Source organism: Rhodnius prolixus, unplaced genomic scaffold (genome assembly GCF_049639745.1).
Source record: "Rhodnius prolixus isolate KJV_2025 unplaced genomic scaffold, Rpr scaffold_1, whole genome shotgun sequence".
NCBI lineage: Eukaryota > Metazoa > Arthropoda > Insecta > Hemiptera > Reduviidae > Rhodnius > Rhodnius prolixus.
Window position 1 is genome coordinate 12,744,598 of NW_027411581.1, and position 13,475 is coordinate 12,758,072.

Here is a 13,475-nt window from a genome sequence, read left to right on the forward strand (position 1 = left end):
CACAGTAGCTAGCCAGCCAGCCACTAACTCAATTATCAATTATAATTTTTAATGGCAGTAGTGTTTATCACATACAAGCTTGTTAACTCTAATATTACGTTATACATGGCGTATTTCCTAAAATAAGGATATTATATAACAAAATTTATTGTAATCTGATGAGAACATTTGTTGTACTAATTTCAACTTAGGTTACTTGTCCACCACTTTTATATTCACAAAATAAAAGATGAAACAGGAACGGGGGAAGGGCAGACTTATCATTTTTTGTTCACCTTTAGTTGTCTAATAACTGTCTGAAACTATAAATTAGCTAGAGATAGTTAACAAGTTATCCATATAACTCGCTTATGTTGTATATAACGGAATAACACTATCATAACTACATTTATATAGAAGAAGATAAAAGCTCCCCTTCTCGCCCACCAAGTACACACAAAACAGAACAGTATTAACATTAAAAATATAATCAGGAAGGCAAAATTGATTACAAAATTCCCGGTGCACTTTAGTGAAAGTATTAGATACGATGCGTGAAGGAATTATGTCACGGACTTCGTTAATGAGGAAAAACTTGGCTAGCATATTCCTTTATTTTATAAATAAAATCATAGTTTCCTTTAAAATATTAAATATCAATCCCCAATACCTCTAAAACAAAAATTTGAAAATCAAATTATTGAAGATTAAAAAGTGGATTGAAGTTGATGAAGCTCATGAGGGATCTTTATTGCAGTCAAAAATTAAAAAAGAACCAAAACATTGACATGAGAGTTTTCTTTTCTGATAAGCTTCTTACAGGTCTGATGAAGGACAGACAGTAACGAAAGGAGACTGTCCGGTGACAAACAAAGTTGTCAGTAACGAGAGGACACTGTCTGGAGACCAGCACAGTTCACTGGAAAAATCTCTAGGCGCCAATAAAACGAGAGAAAAACAGACTGAACTGAGTGCATGAACAAAATCCATTATAAACCGCAGGAAAGTGCTACTTTTTGTAATAATATTTCTAGCGTTAATGAAGAATGAGACGAAAACAGGTTAGCCACAACAAAACTCGATTATGCAGACGTGGCCAAACATCTGAAGGGTAAGTCTATAGAAATAGAGTGACTTCAGGTACTTGCGGTCTTGCTTTCTAACTCGTCTTGCATTTTCTAGCTAAGTTTTCAGTAAATGCATCAATAAGGGGGCGACCAAACCTGAAATTAAGCGAGCGATTTCATTGATGAAAAGAATTTTAAACCAAAATCTGCAGGTCTAAATGCTATTACACAGGCAGGTGGTTGTACCGTACAAATCAGTAAAATGACACATTAGACTAAAGCCTAACAAAAGCCCCTTCCCTAAAACGTCCTGAAATAAAGCTTTAAACAACAGATCTTTTTTTATTTTTTTGTAACTAGCATCAACCATAATAAGTTATTAGTAATGTAAGTTTAAAGACAACAGCGGAAGTAAGTTTCGAGCAAATCGAGGGAAAATGGAAAAACTTTTAGGGGAATTTGTACTTCCTATGACGCCATTTTATTCTCAATTTTCGAAAAAAAATCTCTAAATTATGGGCGTGAGTTTTTGAGAGAGAGAAAAAGTGTGGGGGAGAGAATCCTTGAGCTCAAAAATAAGACATCTCCGGAAGTTGACGCTCTATTTTTACGAATTGTCTGTATTAGTACTGGAAGAGACGTTTCCCTCAAAACATTGAGCCTGACTGAAGCCAACTGATATTTAGTGATGGGAGCGCTGCACTAAGAGAATGCCAAGCAAGTAAAGTGACGAAATTGAATTCATCCGAATTCAATAAAATAAATTTAAAGTCCATTGATGTAGTCCATATAATGAAACTAGTCCAGAAAGTGTATGAGAATTTAGGAGTAGATCCTGGGCGTACAAAAGCAAAAAAAGTTATAATTCAAAATAAGAAAACGAAGAATTTAAAAAAAAACTTAACAGATTTAAAGCTTCACTTATTTCTTAACATTAATTTATGAATTTCCTGTATGCACTTCCCTCCAAAATGCGTCTGTCTCTCCGTAGTAATCGATTTCAAATAATCAAAGTTAATTATTGATGTTAATTACTATTCATCAATAAAGAAACATTACTCTGCCCAAAATACTGTAATGAAAGTTTTTTTAAAATTCAGCTTCGTGTTTAACAATGAAATGGCAGAAAATAAAACACTGAATACGTCACAATGTAAACAGTTAAATCCATTATAAAGAACTTAAGATTAGCTTCTGTTAATTCTGAATGTACATTCCATATAACAACATTTTGGGAGAAAATTAAATTTCCATCACTAATAGCCACCACTAATTGCACTTTCTATCAATTTTCTACTCAGAATCCATCTTAAAAGTGAATCCAAAGAGATAAACATCTTGGGAATATTTCAAAGTCCACCAACTCATGGTAATTCAATAAAAATCTGTTTAGCTGTATTATAAACGGTTACATTCCACAAATTATCCTTGATTATGATTTCATGGAGAGGAAAAAAATTGAATATTAAACGAAAACAAATCGTTACCGCTAATAATACTACAAAAACGTTACATTAGTTGTCTTAAGAGGAAGCCTTATAAGAGCAATATTATCGGTGGATCGTTCAGTAATTAGCTATCACGATAATGGAAATTCCAATTATGGTAGTGAGTGAAAACAAGAACGACAATTTACTAGTAAATATTTTCTAAATAAGAAATTAAAGGATATGGAATGGGAGAAAAACAGAACGTAATTAGTAGTGAAGATTATCTAGGATTAGATACTTAATTCTTCTGCCTGCTACAAATCAAATTACTTTTCTAATTGGCTTTAAAAAATGTTAACAAGATATTTTAAAAAAAATAATAATGTTCCGGTTTAACGGGAACCGGTTTAGCACTACAATTTCGTAAGAATAATTTTTGCGACCTTTTTTTTCCAACTTTGTAAAACTTTCATTTTTGTTAAGAAAACCAAACTTGTTGATTATTTGCGTAATATTTTGCTTTTTATAAAATTATATTTTTACATTCTCTCATTACTAGTCATAGTAGCGATAGCGTAGTTATTAGATTTTTAGTAATCACCGATAATAACTATAGTGCCGTCTCCAGAGACCAAAAAAGTGGTTTCCATATATTGGATCTGTGTATTATGGAATATAATTCAAAACAATACTTCGCTAAAAGTTCAAATTTAATATTTCAAAATGCTACAATGGGATCCAGGACACTGGAAAAACTCAAGTCAATCGAAATTGCCAGTTTATGGGATCGAATTTTCAATTTTAAGGCCTGAATATATCTACACAAAATTTTGAATCGAATGACTCCTCATTCATGAAAATCGGTTCACAGGTTTAGGCGCTACGATGTTTACAAAAAAAAGGTAACAAGAATAATTTCTGACAATGGTATTGTTTTTCACGAAATCTTTTTGATTTGCGTTGCAAAGAAATTTCTCTAATAAATGAAGGATTTCTCTTTATTTTAAAGAAAATTTGGAAATATTGTCTTTTATAGGAAAAGAGAAAAAAATTGTATAAAGCTAAATTTTTTCAACTTCACGCTTTTACGTAAAGTTTTGTTAATAATGTTTTTGATACAACTATCATACCGGACAGTTTTGACAGATTTGCAGGTAAAAATGCAGGTAAAAGAGATTAGTTCTTGGTAAGTGCCTCCATAAGGAAGCTCAGGTTCCAGTCCAGCACCGTCTGCCCTTTGATTTTTGTTACCCTCCTCAGAGTCTTTGACAGCTCACTGTCCAGTGATGGAAATTGTCAAATTAAAGAACCCTGTGCTAAAGTGCGTTTTAAAAAGGCCTCGGGCGCCAATCAGCTTAGATCCGTGTCTTAATTAAAAAAATTAATAACTAAAAACATGATAACTCACCTGCAAGAGTTTCTGTGGTACTGTGAAGCAAATCTTAGGTTCCAGACTCCAACCAGTCCCTAGAAGAAAGATAGAAATTACTATTTGAAGAATAAGAAAATACAGTGAGCAATATAGGTACAACGAAGTTAAACGTCAGAATAGTGAAATAGATCCATAGAAACACGTACCAGGTAATTTTAGAAATTATAGTAAAAGTATAGCAATAAAACTTACGAGCTAAGTTTGCGTTTAATGAAGGGAAACTCAGAGGAACAGATAATATTTATCGGTTTGTTGAAAAACTTTTCCTAAGTCTAAGCTTAATCTTTACAAACAATTATTACAAGAATTATCAATTAGGTGTTTAATCCAATGGTGTCAGTTCTGCTCTGTACACTAAACTTTACATTTCATACTGTAAGGGAAAATCTTGAAAGGTCACCCGTAAGACTTCATCTCTCCATGCTTTTAGAAAGTCCTAAATAAAAGTTTTGTCTTTAAAATGCTTACCTAAATTGTTTTGGTCTGTTTCGACATTATAAATTTTCATTATAAAAAAAAAGGTAACCGTTTAGCAAAATCGAGATATTCTTTAAAATCGTTCCAGCTTCTATACAACGCTTTTTCCTTAGAACAGTTTCAGATAAAACTAATAGGCAAGTTATGTCGGTAAATAGTACAGAAAATTCAAAGCAGCTAGTCTTTGAAGCCATTTGAAGGCACTGACTACCTATTTTTCATCCGCACCCTTTGTGACTGAAGCGACAGTAGTACTACAACGGAATACCGAATTCCAGCTATCCTTTGAATTCTCGTTTTTCTGATATTCTACTCATTTTCACGATCACAAATTGGAAGATAGTGTATCCGTTTTTCAGAGGACCTAAAGCAAGTATTTCCGTTGAGAAATACTTGAAGTAAAAACCAAATAAACTTTTTCTCATATTTTCAATTTCTCATTTTATTATTATTTTCTAACTTATTATTAATATTTCTACTTTAAATTAACATCAAACCAAAACTGGTTTTACAGATCGTTGTGAGCTGGAGAACTACTTTTAAGCTCCTGTACTGAAAATACGAACTGAAAACTGTGAAAATCGAATAGTGAATCTGTACATCCATTTTTTGAACCTAAATCTCCTAGTTGAATCAACTAGTAGCACCCCAAACTACAATTTCTAAATATTACATTTAATTTAATTATTTACTTTTTTTAGAAACCCCAATTTCCACAATTGATTTTAACAATTCCTCTTAAAAACAGCAGGAGAAACTGGAGAGCAAGGAAGAACAAACTAGGGAAGTAAAATAACATTCAAGAAGCCTTGCAGGACCCGAACAAAACGGCAAACCATGGAGTTAATATTAAAATTTAAGCGAGTCAGCGACCGTAAACAGGGACAATGTAATGCTTGTACATACATTACTATTAAATCAGATGTAGCGGTTAACCGACAAACAATTTCATTGGACGGAAAAGTACTGAGAAAACAAAAACAGGAAAGCAATATAAAAAAAAGGGGGGTAAACAGACTCACATACGGCCCTGGAGTGTACCTGGAGAGTACCTCCAGTAAAATAGATAGAAATAATTCAGGTGTTGCACATAACATTACGGCAAGCCAACATGGAGAGGGTTTGGAGGGTTTAGTGGCTTTACTGCAGGAGTAAAAGACATCTGGAATTTACGACCAACCAGTCGCCTCCCATTGAAGAAAAGGAAGCAAGTCCTTTCCTCCTGGGAGCTACACACTGAAGGGATCTACTGGTAAGCAAGGAGAGCACTGTAAAGTTCCAAACAAAATTGGATACCCAGATATATATGACAGTGGTAAGTCTACCCTTCTTCTGTTAGGAGTTGCCGTCAGAAAACAGGAGAAAATTAATAATATCAGGACACCTGCTTTTTGCCTCTCCTTTTTCTATTTTCTATGAATACACTAATGCACTTTGTTCAAAATGTTTGTTTCTATTAAATATTACTTCTTTTCTTTATTTTATTTTTTTAAAAATCATTTACTTAGTTGCAACCATCGCTTTATTACGTTGGATACAACGAAGATAGTATAGAATGCCCAAAAAACACTTAGACTGGAGAACTTACCAATAACACTTCACTTTTATTTAACTCTCATCATCGGGTAGGAGATCGCGAGACCACTATCTTTTAACAAAGGAATAAAGGAGGGTTATCTGGAAGTGTGCTGGAAGAAAGGAGTTGTACCTGTGGATTGTGATGAGATTTTAAGATGGAATCTTCTGTAACGGGTTTCAGCAACTTATATGACGAAAGAAATGTTCAAATCTATGATGGTTTGATTTTCGACAGTTGTTAATAGATTATCCTTGGAAATTTTGAAGAGTGGTCAATAAGACTTTGGAGAAAAACTTCTTTTTTTAATTTTTGTGCTTTATATAAACCCACTTTTCCATGAATCCTCAACAGTTATGATGATACAGCTAAACATATAACTCTTACATATTTATACTACCTGAAGAAGGCAATAAATTTGCCGAAACTTCGGTGTTAAAAAGAAATTTACCTACAAAATTTTACTGACCGCTCCTCAATATTCTCAAGAATAATAATTTTATGTGAATGGTTCAATTTATGACATAGAAAGGTACGTTAAGAATAGAGAGAAGAATTTTAGACTGCAACGACTGGATCCTTTGGAGGATTGAATCCCACATTTCGATGCCATGAGGCCTAGACGGGCTTTAAGACAGACACCTGTCTTTTGTGGTCCAGTGTGAATTTTTGTCTAATAGTCTTTTCAGTTGTCGGAATTGTCTGTTGAGTTCTCTTCTCTAATGTCGTGTACGAAGATTCCAAATGAGTCTTCTGAGCCACGTTGACTCCTAATAAAGGAATTAGATTAGACGGTAAACAACAGAATTCCTTACTTAATAAACATAATAATTTTGTTTTTTTTTATAAAATAACGCGCGTTCGTCCCAACTAAGCTGTTCTAGATTAAATCAAGCAATTATACAGCCAACCTACAGGGGTCACAGATCCTTTTCATTTCCTTTAAAGTCTTTAGCTAAGCTTATTGATTGAAGAAGAAAAAAGTTAACTTTAACGATGATAAGAAAGAGTATCGATCGCATGTTACTTCAAAACCTTTCACGCAATCCTAAAAAGATGTATAAGTACTTTAGAACGTCACACCCAAATCGTTGCTTAGCAATAGGCTTTCACGAAATCAGCACAATTATTCGGATATTCATATATATTCTTACTAAACCTAAATCCAAAGCTCTTTACTAAATAGAAGGCAACCAAATATTCCTCTCAATGGTAGTTTAAATCCAATTATTATAATATTCTCAAATATTAAAATAATTTGATAAAAAATAATCATTAATTCTAGAAAAATTACTCCAAGATCGAATTTACTTCGCTGGTAAAAGTCAACATCAACAAAATTTATCTTCTTTCCTTTCTTCAAGGAAATTAACTCAATTTTAAACAGATGATGATGATGATAATAATAAATTTAATAAATATAAGTTATACTATTAAATAAATTAAGGAACTATAGATCTTTAAATAAAAAACTTTCACTATTATATGCAAATTATAAATCCGTTCACTAAAGTTTATTCCAATAGTATCGGCATTTATCCAATGATTTTGAGATAATTAGATACAACTAAACTGGAAGATACGAATCATTTTAAAGCAAAAGAAAGTGTTAGGGGATCACGCTGTTAATGAGAAATACACATTGGAAAAGTTGATATATACCAACATTCAATTGCAGCGATTTATTGTAAAAAGATAGAGCAGTTTACTCTCAATACAGCATTTTAGTTCAATGTCACTTGAATTCAATGCACAATTATTAAAAACAAGTGAAACTTTAAAAGGCTGAAAGATTTAACTGTTAGGTGAAAGATATTAGCATATTCCCGGCCTTTAATGAAGATAATGATAACGGGGGTTGCAACTTAATGAGAATCTGTGAGTTTTTGGTTAATGATACGAGAGAGCAGGTGACAGTTTTGGTTATCTTCAAGATCTTGACAGCATCACGACGAGTATGTTCTAGCTGTGCTAATTAAACAATTCACTTTATATTCCACTATCTACTGTACACATCATACCCATCATTTCATCATTATCACTACACAGAAGCTGTTCAGCGAAATATGTACGTTTAATGCTGTTAATTATTATATTTCAATAAACATTGTTGAGAAACCCAAAAAAAGGAAATGCAATAACTTGTTCCTGTAATGCACTCTATGGACAGTATGTAGAGTTAAAAATAACACCTTCACAGTTATCTGTGGTAAAACATACAACAGCTGTAGCCGTCTGCTGGAATGTGTGAGCAATGGAATCTCCTTCCAAATAGAAATGAATAAAAAGATCTTTATCAAAGGCAGTACTGGGGAATGCAAGCTATACTGGCTTACAGTGATGACAGTACCGTTCAGTTGAATGACGTTGTGTGTGTGTGAGAAAGATAGAACTATTTTATTTCAGTGTTAGAAGTTGGTGACAGTTTAAGTTAGATTCTTTAAAAATGTGAGGGACTAAATAGAATAACGCATCAACTGTTGAGAAGGGATTAGCTAGATGATTATTATACTGGATTCCCACACAGAGATCTCGGGTTCGAACCCAACTGCTGGCCCTTACGATTTCCTCTTTTCCTAGGAACTTCTTCCATCTCCTATCCGGAAATGGTCAAGTTACTGTAACAGGAATACAGTTCGGAAACCTACAGTGCACACAAAACAAAGCTCTCTGGGCGCTAATTACCTGATTCTGTCTTGTCTTAACTTAAAAAAAAAATATCTAAAATATGCAATGACAGACTCGCTAACATATTCAGCACAGTCAGAGAACCATTTCCGTTTCATGGTAATTCAGCACTTATTTGGAAATAGACATATCTCATATTTTGGGAATTTATTCTTATTCACCACTGCCACTGCCTAGTTTCACGCAAAGGAAGTAGAACTTGTAAAAGAAGGCCCTTCTCAACTGACTCCGGAAATTGTTTCCTCAGGTACCTCTAAAATACGGACAAAATTGCCAAGAGAAATATTTCTAATATATTTTCTAAGGAGTAATTGTCGAATTTAATAACTATTTTCTAATTTTTTTTCAATCAAGCTTCACGACTCTTTAGACTTACATATAATCGATCTCTTTAATTTGAAATTTTCTCATGGAAAAACTGGTTAAAGGGGGTCTGTGATGAGCATAAGTTCAAACCACAAATCCTGGGTCGATAACTGGTGGCGGCAACTGGTGGTAATATAATTCAACCACACAGGTTACTCTCTTCCTGCAACGATTTATGACCGACCTGCTGCTACATCATTTGGTTATGAAGAAAAATTGGAGTCCTAAAAAAAGCTCAATATTAAAAGAAAATCTGTTAATGAAACTGCATTTACTGCAGCCACGGAAAAGTCCTGTGGGCGTTCGCTTCAGATTTGTTAATAGACAAACATCTGATCTTTCTATTCTCCACATTCTAGAAGCTGCAAAAGAGAGTATAAGATCTATTCCAGTTATTCATAAATGTTTCAATAAAGGGTACAAAAAACAATACAAACAATACAAAATTTCTAAACAATATGAGGACATCGCACTCTCATCAATATTTCATGACATTCACTAAATAGTTCGCCGTTGTAGTTGAAAAGAAAACAAAGAGACTTAAAAAAAAAAAAAGAAATCTCAAGAATATTGCTGCTGCGAGACACCAATTGTTACAGGTCGATAAAAGAGAATGCCGGACCCAACGTGCATAACTAATGAATTCATAATCTTCTCTTCCATCTAATAGATTTGTTTCAAAAATCTTACAAAAACAAACAGTAAAAGTTCTGTAATATGAAATAGTCAGGACTTTCGACAGATAAATGTTTAGCAGTCTTAACAAAATACGGGAACATGGAGCAAAAAGAACACTAATTTCCCGTGGTACCCCCAAGATAACTGCACTTAGGTGCCGACCTAAATGAGGCTGCATAAGAAGATAACGTCCTTCAGCCAGATCTGTGAAATAATCCTCAAAATGACACCTCTCCTAGCTGAGAGATGAGTAAAGAGATTAATTCACAGAATATCTGGAGTAGAGGGAACAAGAACATGCTAGAGAACATAAAGGACTGCAGATCACACTTCTTTCTATAAAAAGCGACTTAGAGATTCAACCCTTCGTAACCAAGTTGGAGAATCGGCAGTTGGGGGTGGTTTGGCCACGTCTGCAGGAGAAGCGAAGAGGAGAAGATTTAGGTGCTTGATGGAGGCCAAATCTGAAGGCCGAAGACCAAGAGGCAGACCAAGTTTAGGCTATTTGGATTTCATCGAACTATTGGAACAAAAGCGAGGTCAGACAAGGTCATCTATCCGAAGATTGGCAAGTAATAGAGAAGAGTCGACCGATGGTAAATGGCCTAAGCTATCTGAAGCGCGACGCTGGAAGACTGGAGGACTTCTTACTTCTTCATTCCAGGACAAGGGAACGTATAGATTTTTTTTAAGTAAATCTTCATTTCAAAACTGCCCCTAACGCTTGGAGGAAAAAATGAAATAGATACTTTAAAAAAAGTGTAACAGCGAGGAGCCCCAATGCTTCAATTCCTCTAAATATCCTTAAAATCGATTCCACAAAAACCTCTGAAATAAATAATACCTCTACTGAAACTAAAATCTTTTGAAAAACGAAGAAGAAAAAATCCGAAAAATGAAACAAGGCTAGGATGAAGGATAAAATTATCGAAATTAGCCGAACATCACAGCCTCTTGGATTGAGACTTCCATCATGAACTTCCTTTTTCAAAAGCGTAATCGTATTAAATATATTCAACTAGATCTTCCTTTAATCTAGAAGTTGTATTATAATTTCATCGATGGTAATCAAATAGAATTATCAATTCAACCGCTTCACAATAAGACAAAATAAGAATAAGAGCCACATTAATTTCAGGTCCCAAGGTTATTGTGTATTTTTATACCTAAATTTATAAAGTAACCAAGTACGTAAACTTAGGAAATAAAATTAATGTTCACTTATAATTAATTTCAAGTCCCTGTAAGCTTTGCCTTAATGCATATATCAGAATATTTTAGAGGTTTACATTAATTGAGCTTAAATTACAGTATGTAATTAATATGAATTATTATTATTTAATATGCAAACAATGAGAGCAGTTAATGCCGAAACTTGTCCTACTTTATTATAAAATAAACTACGCAGTTATTAAAGAAGTGTACGGGTTTAAAAGATAAATTTATGGTTTAATGAGAATGTGAATATTAAGGGGGGTAGGTAGGACGCCGAGGGAATAAACACCATTTTGGTACAAACTGCGGAGGAGAGAGGCGAGCTTTATGCAGATTTCTCCCCGGAGGAAAGAACTTAATCTACAAGCCATTATGTAACAACACCCCACGTACTAGTTTCTAGAAAATGCTTAAAACTTAACGAAGTACTTTTTAATTTAATGACCGTCTCAGGTGGTATTTGGACGACCTGTCTGGGGGGAATTGAACGCCCAATTATTAATTGCAGTTTAAGCACCTTACTAAATTAAAATCAACTGAAAACATATTCAAATAAAATGTTTTGTCGGTACTTAATCAAATGCACAGATGTTTACGACTTTCAATACATAAGATATTTCTAAAATTCAAAAAAGTTTCCAAAAAAAAGAAAGATCAAGTTGGCATGGAGGTATTTCGCCATTGAAGGATTATATAAGGATGTGAATAAATAACATTCACTTGGTTATTTTGCATCAGGAATTCTTAAAATATGTACTTACTTTTAAATAGATAAATATCAATTAGTGAAATAACATTAAGAGATCTTATTAAATAAGGTTGCAGTTACTCAATAGATCATGCGAGTTAAAAGGTTGAGAAAGTTATGTATTACAGAATATTAACTGAATGTTTCCCTCACCTTTTTCTCTCATTATTGCTGAAAAAAATTAAGATTACATCTTTCACTCATAATTTTCGAAATTGATTTTTTACAGCAAACATCCGTTTCAAGGTCTTCTTTACCAGAAAAAATGCATGTGATTACATGGGAATATGAAATAGCTCAAACAATCGAAAATAACAGGAAGTTAAAACTGTATACTTGGATTCAATACAACAGGAAATCCGACAATATTTACTTCCAAGCACAATTTACATTTCGGTGCAAATTTATCTATATTTAAAGTTTTGAAAAAGGCAATGTCTAGTAAATAAGCACGACTCATTCATTTATTAAGAAAAAACATCATTAGAAATGACACTTGTCCTCGTTACCGGGCTCACAACTTGAGCGTAACTGCTTCCAAAGCTTCAAGACTATCTGTTCAGAGTTTTAGGCATACTTCTGTGTTTCCACGATTCTGGGACCACCCCGTAACTGTTAACAAAAAGGAAAATAGTCTGGCCCAAGCCCAAGTTATGTCTTCTATTCAATTTATTTAAATTTGTAACCTCCTATCAATCGTCATCCAGTTCGCCAGGATATCAGTCACAAATTTTCTTGCCAATATCTTCTACGAACAGGTTAAAGCTTTCTCTTAACCCTTATGAGATAGTATAGGAAAATTAAAGAAAATTCTGAGGGTTATCTATGAGGAAATCTCTACAAACTGAAAAATATTATCAATGTAAAAGAATGCACTTCAGGTTAACGTATTTTAGCCAAAACCTTAAGTCAGAGAATCGAAAGTCTTAAGTTGGAAGGAAAATTTAGCTGGTTTCGAGACAGGGACTTTTCAAAGCGTTTTTCTGAATAAAAACTATTTTCTTAATACCGAATTACACTGTATTATTGTAAATTCTTGCCCTTTAAGAATCCGCCACTGTTTTTGCTTAGTTTTTATAATTTAAAAAAAAAAAAAATTTCGGTCGTTTTCTTTTATGAGTAGAAACGAGAACAAAGCGTTGGCATTGCTTAAAGTAGATTCCGGTCAATACGCTCTAAAAATAATGACGATATACCAATGGACCTAAGGTAATCGAAGATGATGCTTTATGCAAGCACCTTAGATTAGATGGCTTTAGACGGACGGTTCCACCAGAAAGGGGAAGGAACGCAGGCAATCCAAATGCCCATTGTTCCCCGCCCACCCCTCATCATATAAGAGATACCGGGGCTTTAAAACTACAAATCCGGCTAAGAGTTGCCAGATGCTAATACTAATAAAGTAGGGACACTAGTAACAGGACTCTAGGGAGCATGACGACTCAATCGCCCAGTGCACTGAATAAACCTAGAAAGTTCTGGTAAAGATTACCAGGTGCCACAATCTCCGGTAGAGAGACATTTAACCTACCTATGCAAGCACCTTCGTCGAATCTACTTCATCTTAAACCTTCAGAAGATCGCGTAGTAAAAGGATATTCGCCATAAGTTAGAGAAAGAAAGATAAAAAAACTTGGAAAATTGGGTACATCATGACTGGACGATTGGCAAACTTTATCAGATTTGGAGGTCACTAAATTTGTACAACAAATATTTGAACCATATTTTTAGGATCGAATCGTGACTTGTGATGAAAAAATGGATTTTTTTTTTATTTAAGATTTAAGTAATGTTCAGAACTAAAATGGATTATTTCGGT

The 13,475-nt window shown here is 33.8% G+C and overlaps 1 protein-coding gene across 1 annotated transcript in view; it reads right to left on the reverse strand.

Annotated features, from left to right (window-relative positions):
* klar (klarsicht) overlaps positions 1–13,475 on the reverse strand; it is a 337,779-nt gene that overhangs the window by 306,304 nt on the left and 18,000 nt on the right. Inside the window, exon 2 of the mRNA XM_074129074.1 lies at positions 3,885–3,943. The gene's annotated coding sequence lies outside the window, so the exon portion shown is untranslated. The remainder of the gene's footprint in view (positions 1–3,884; positions 3,944–13,475) is intronic.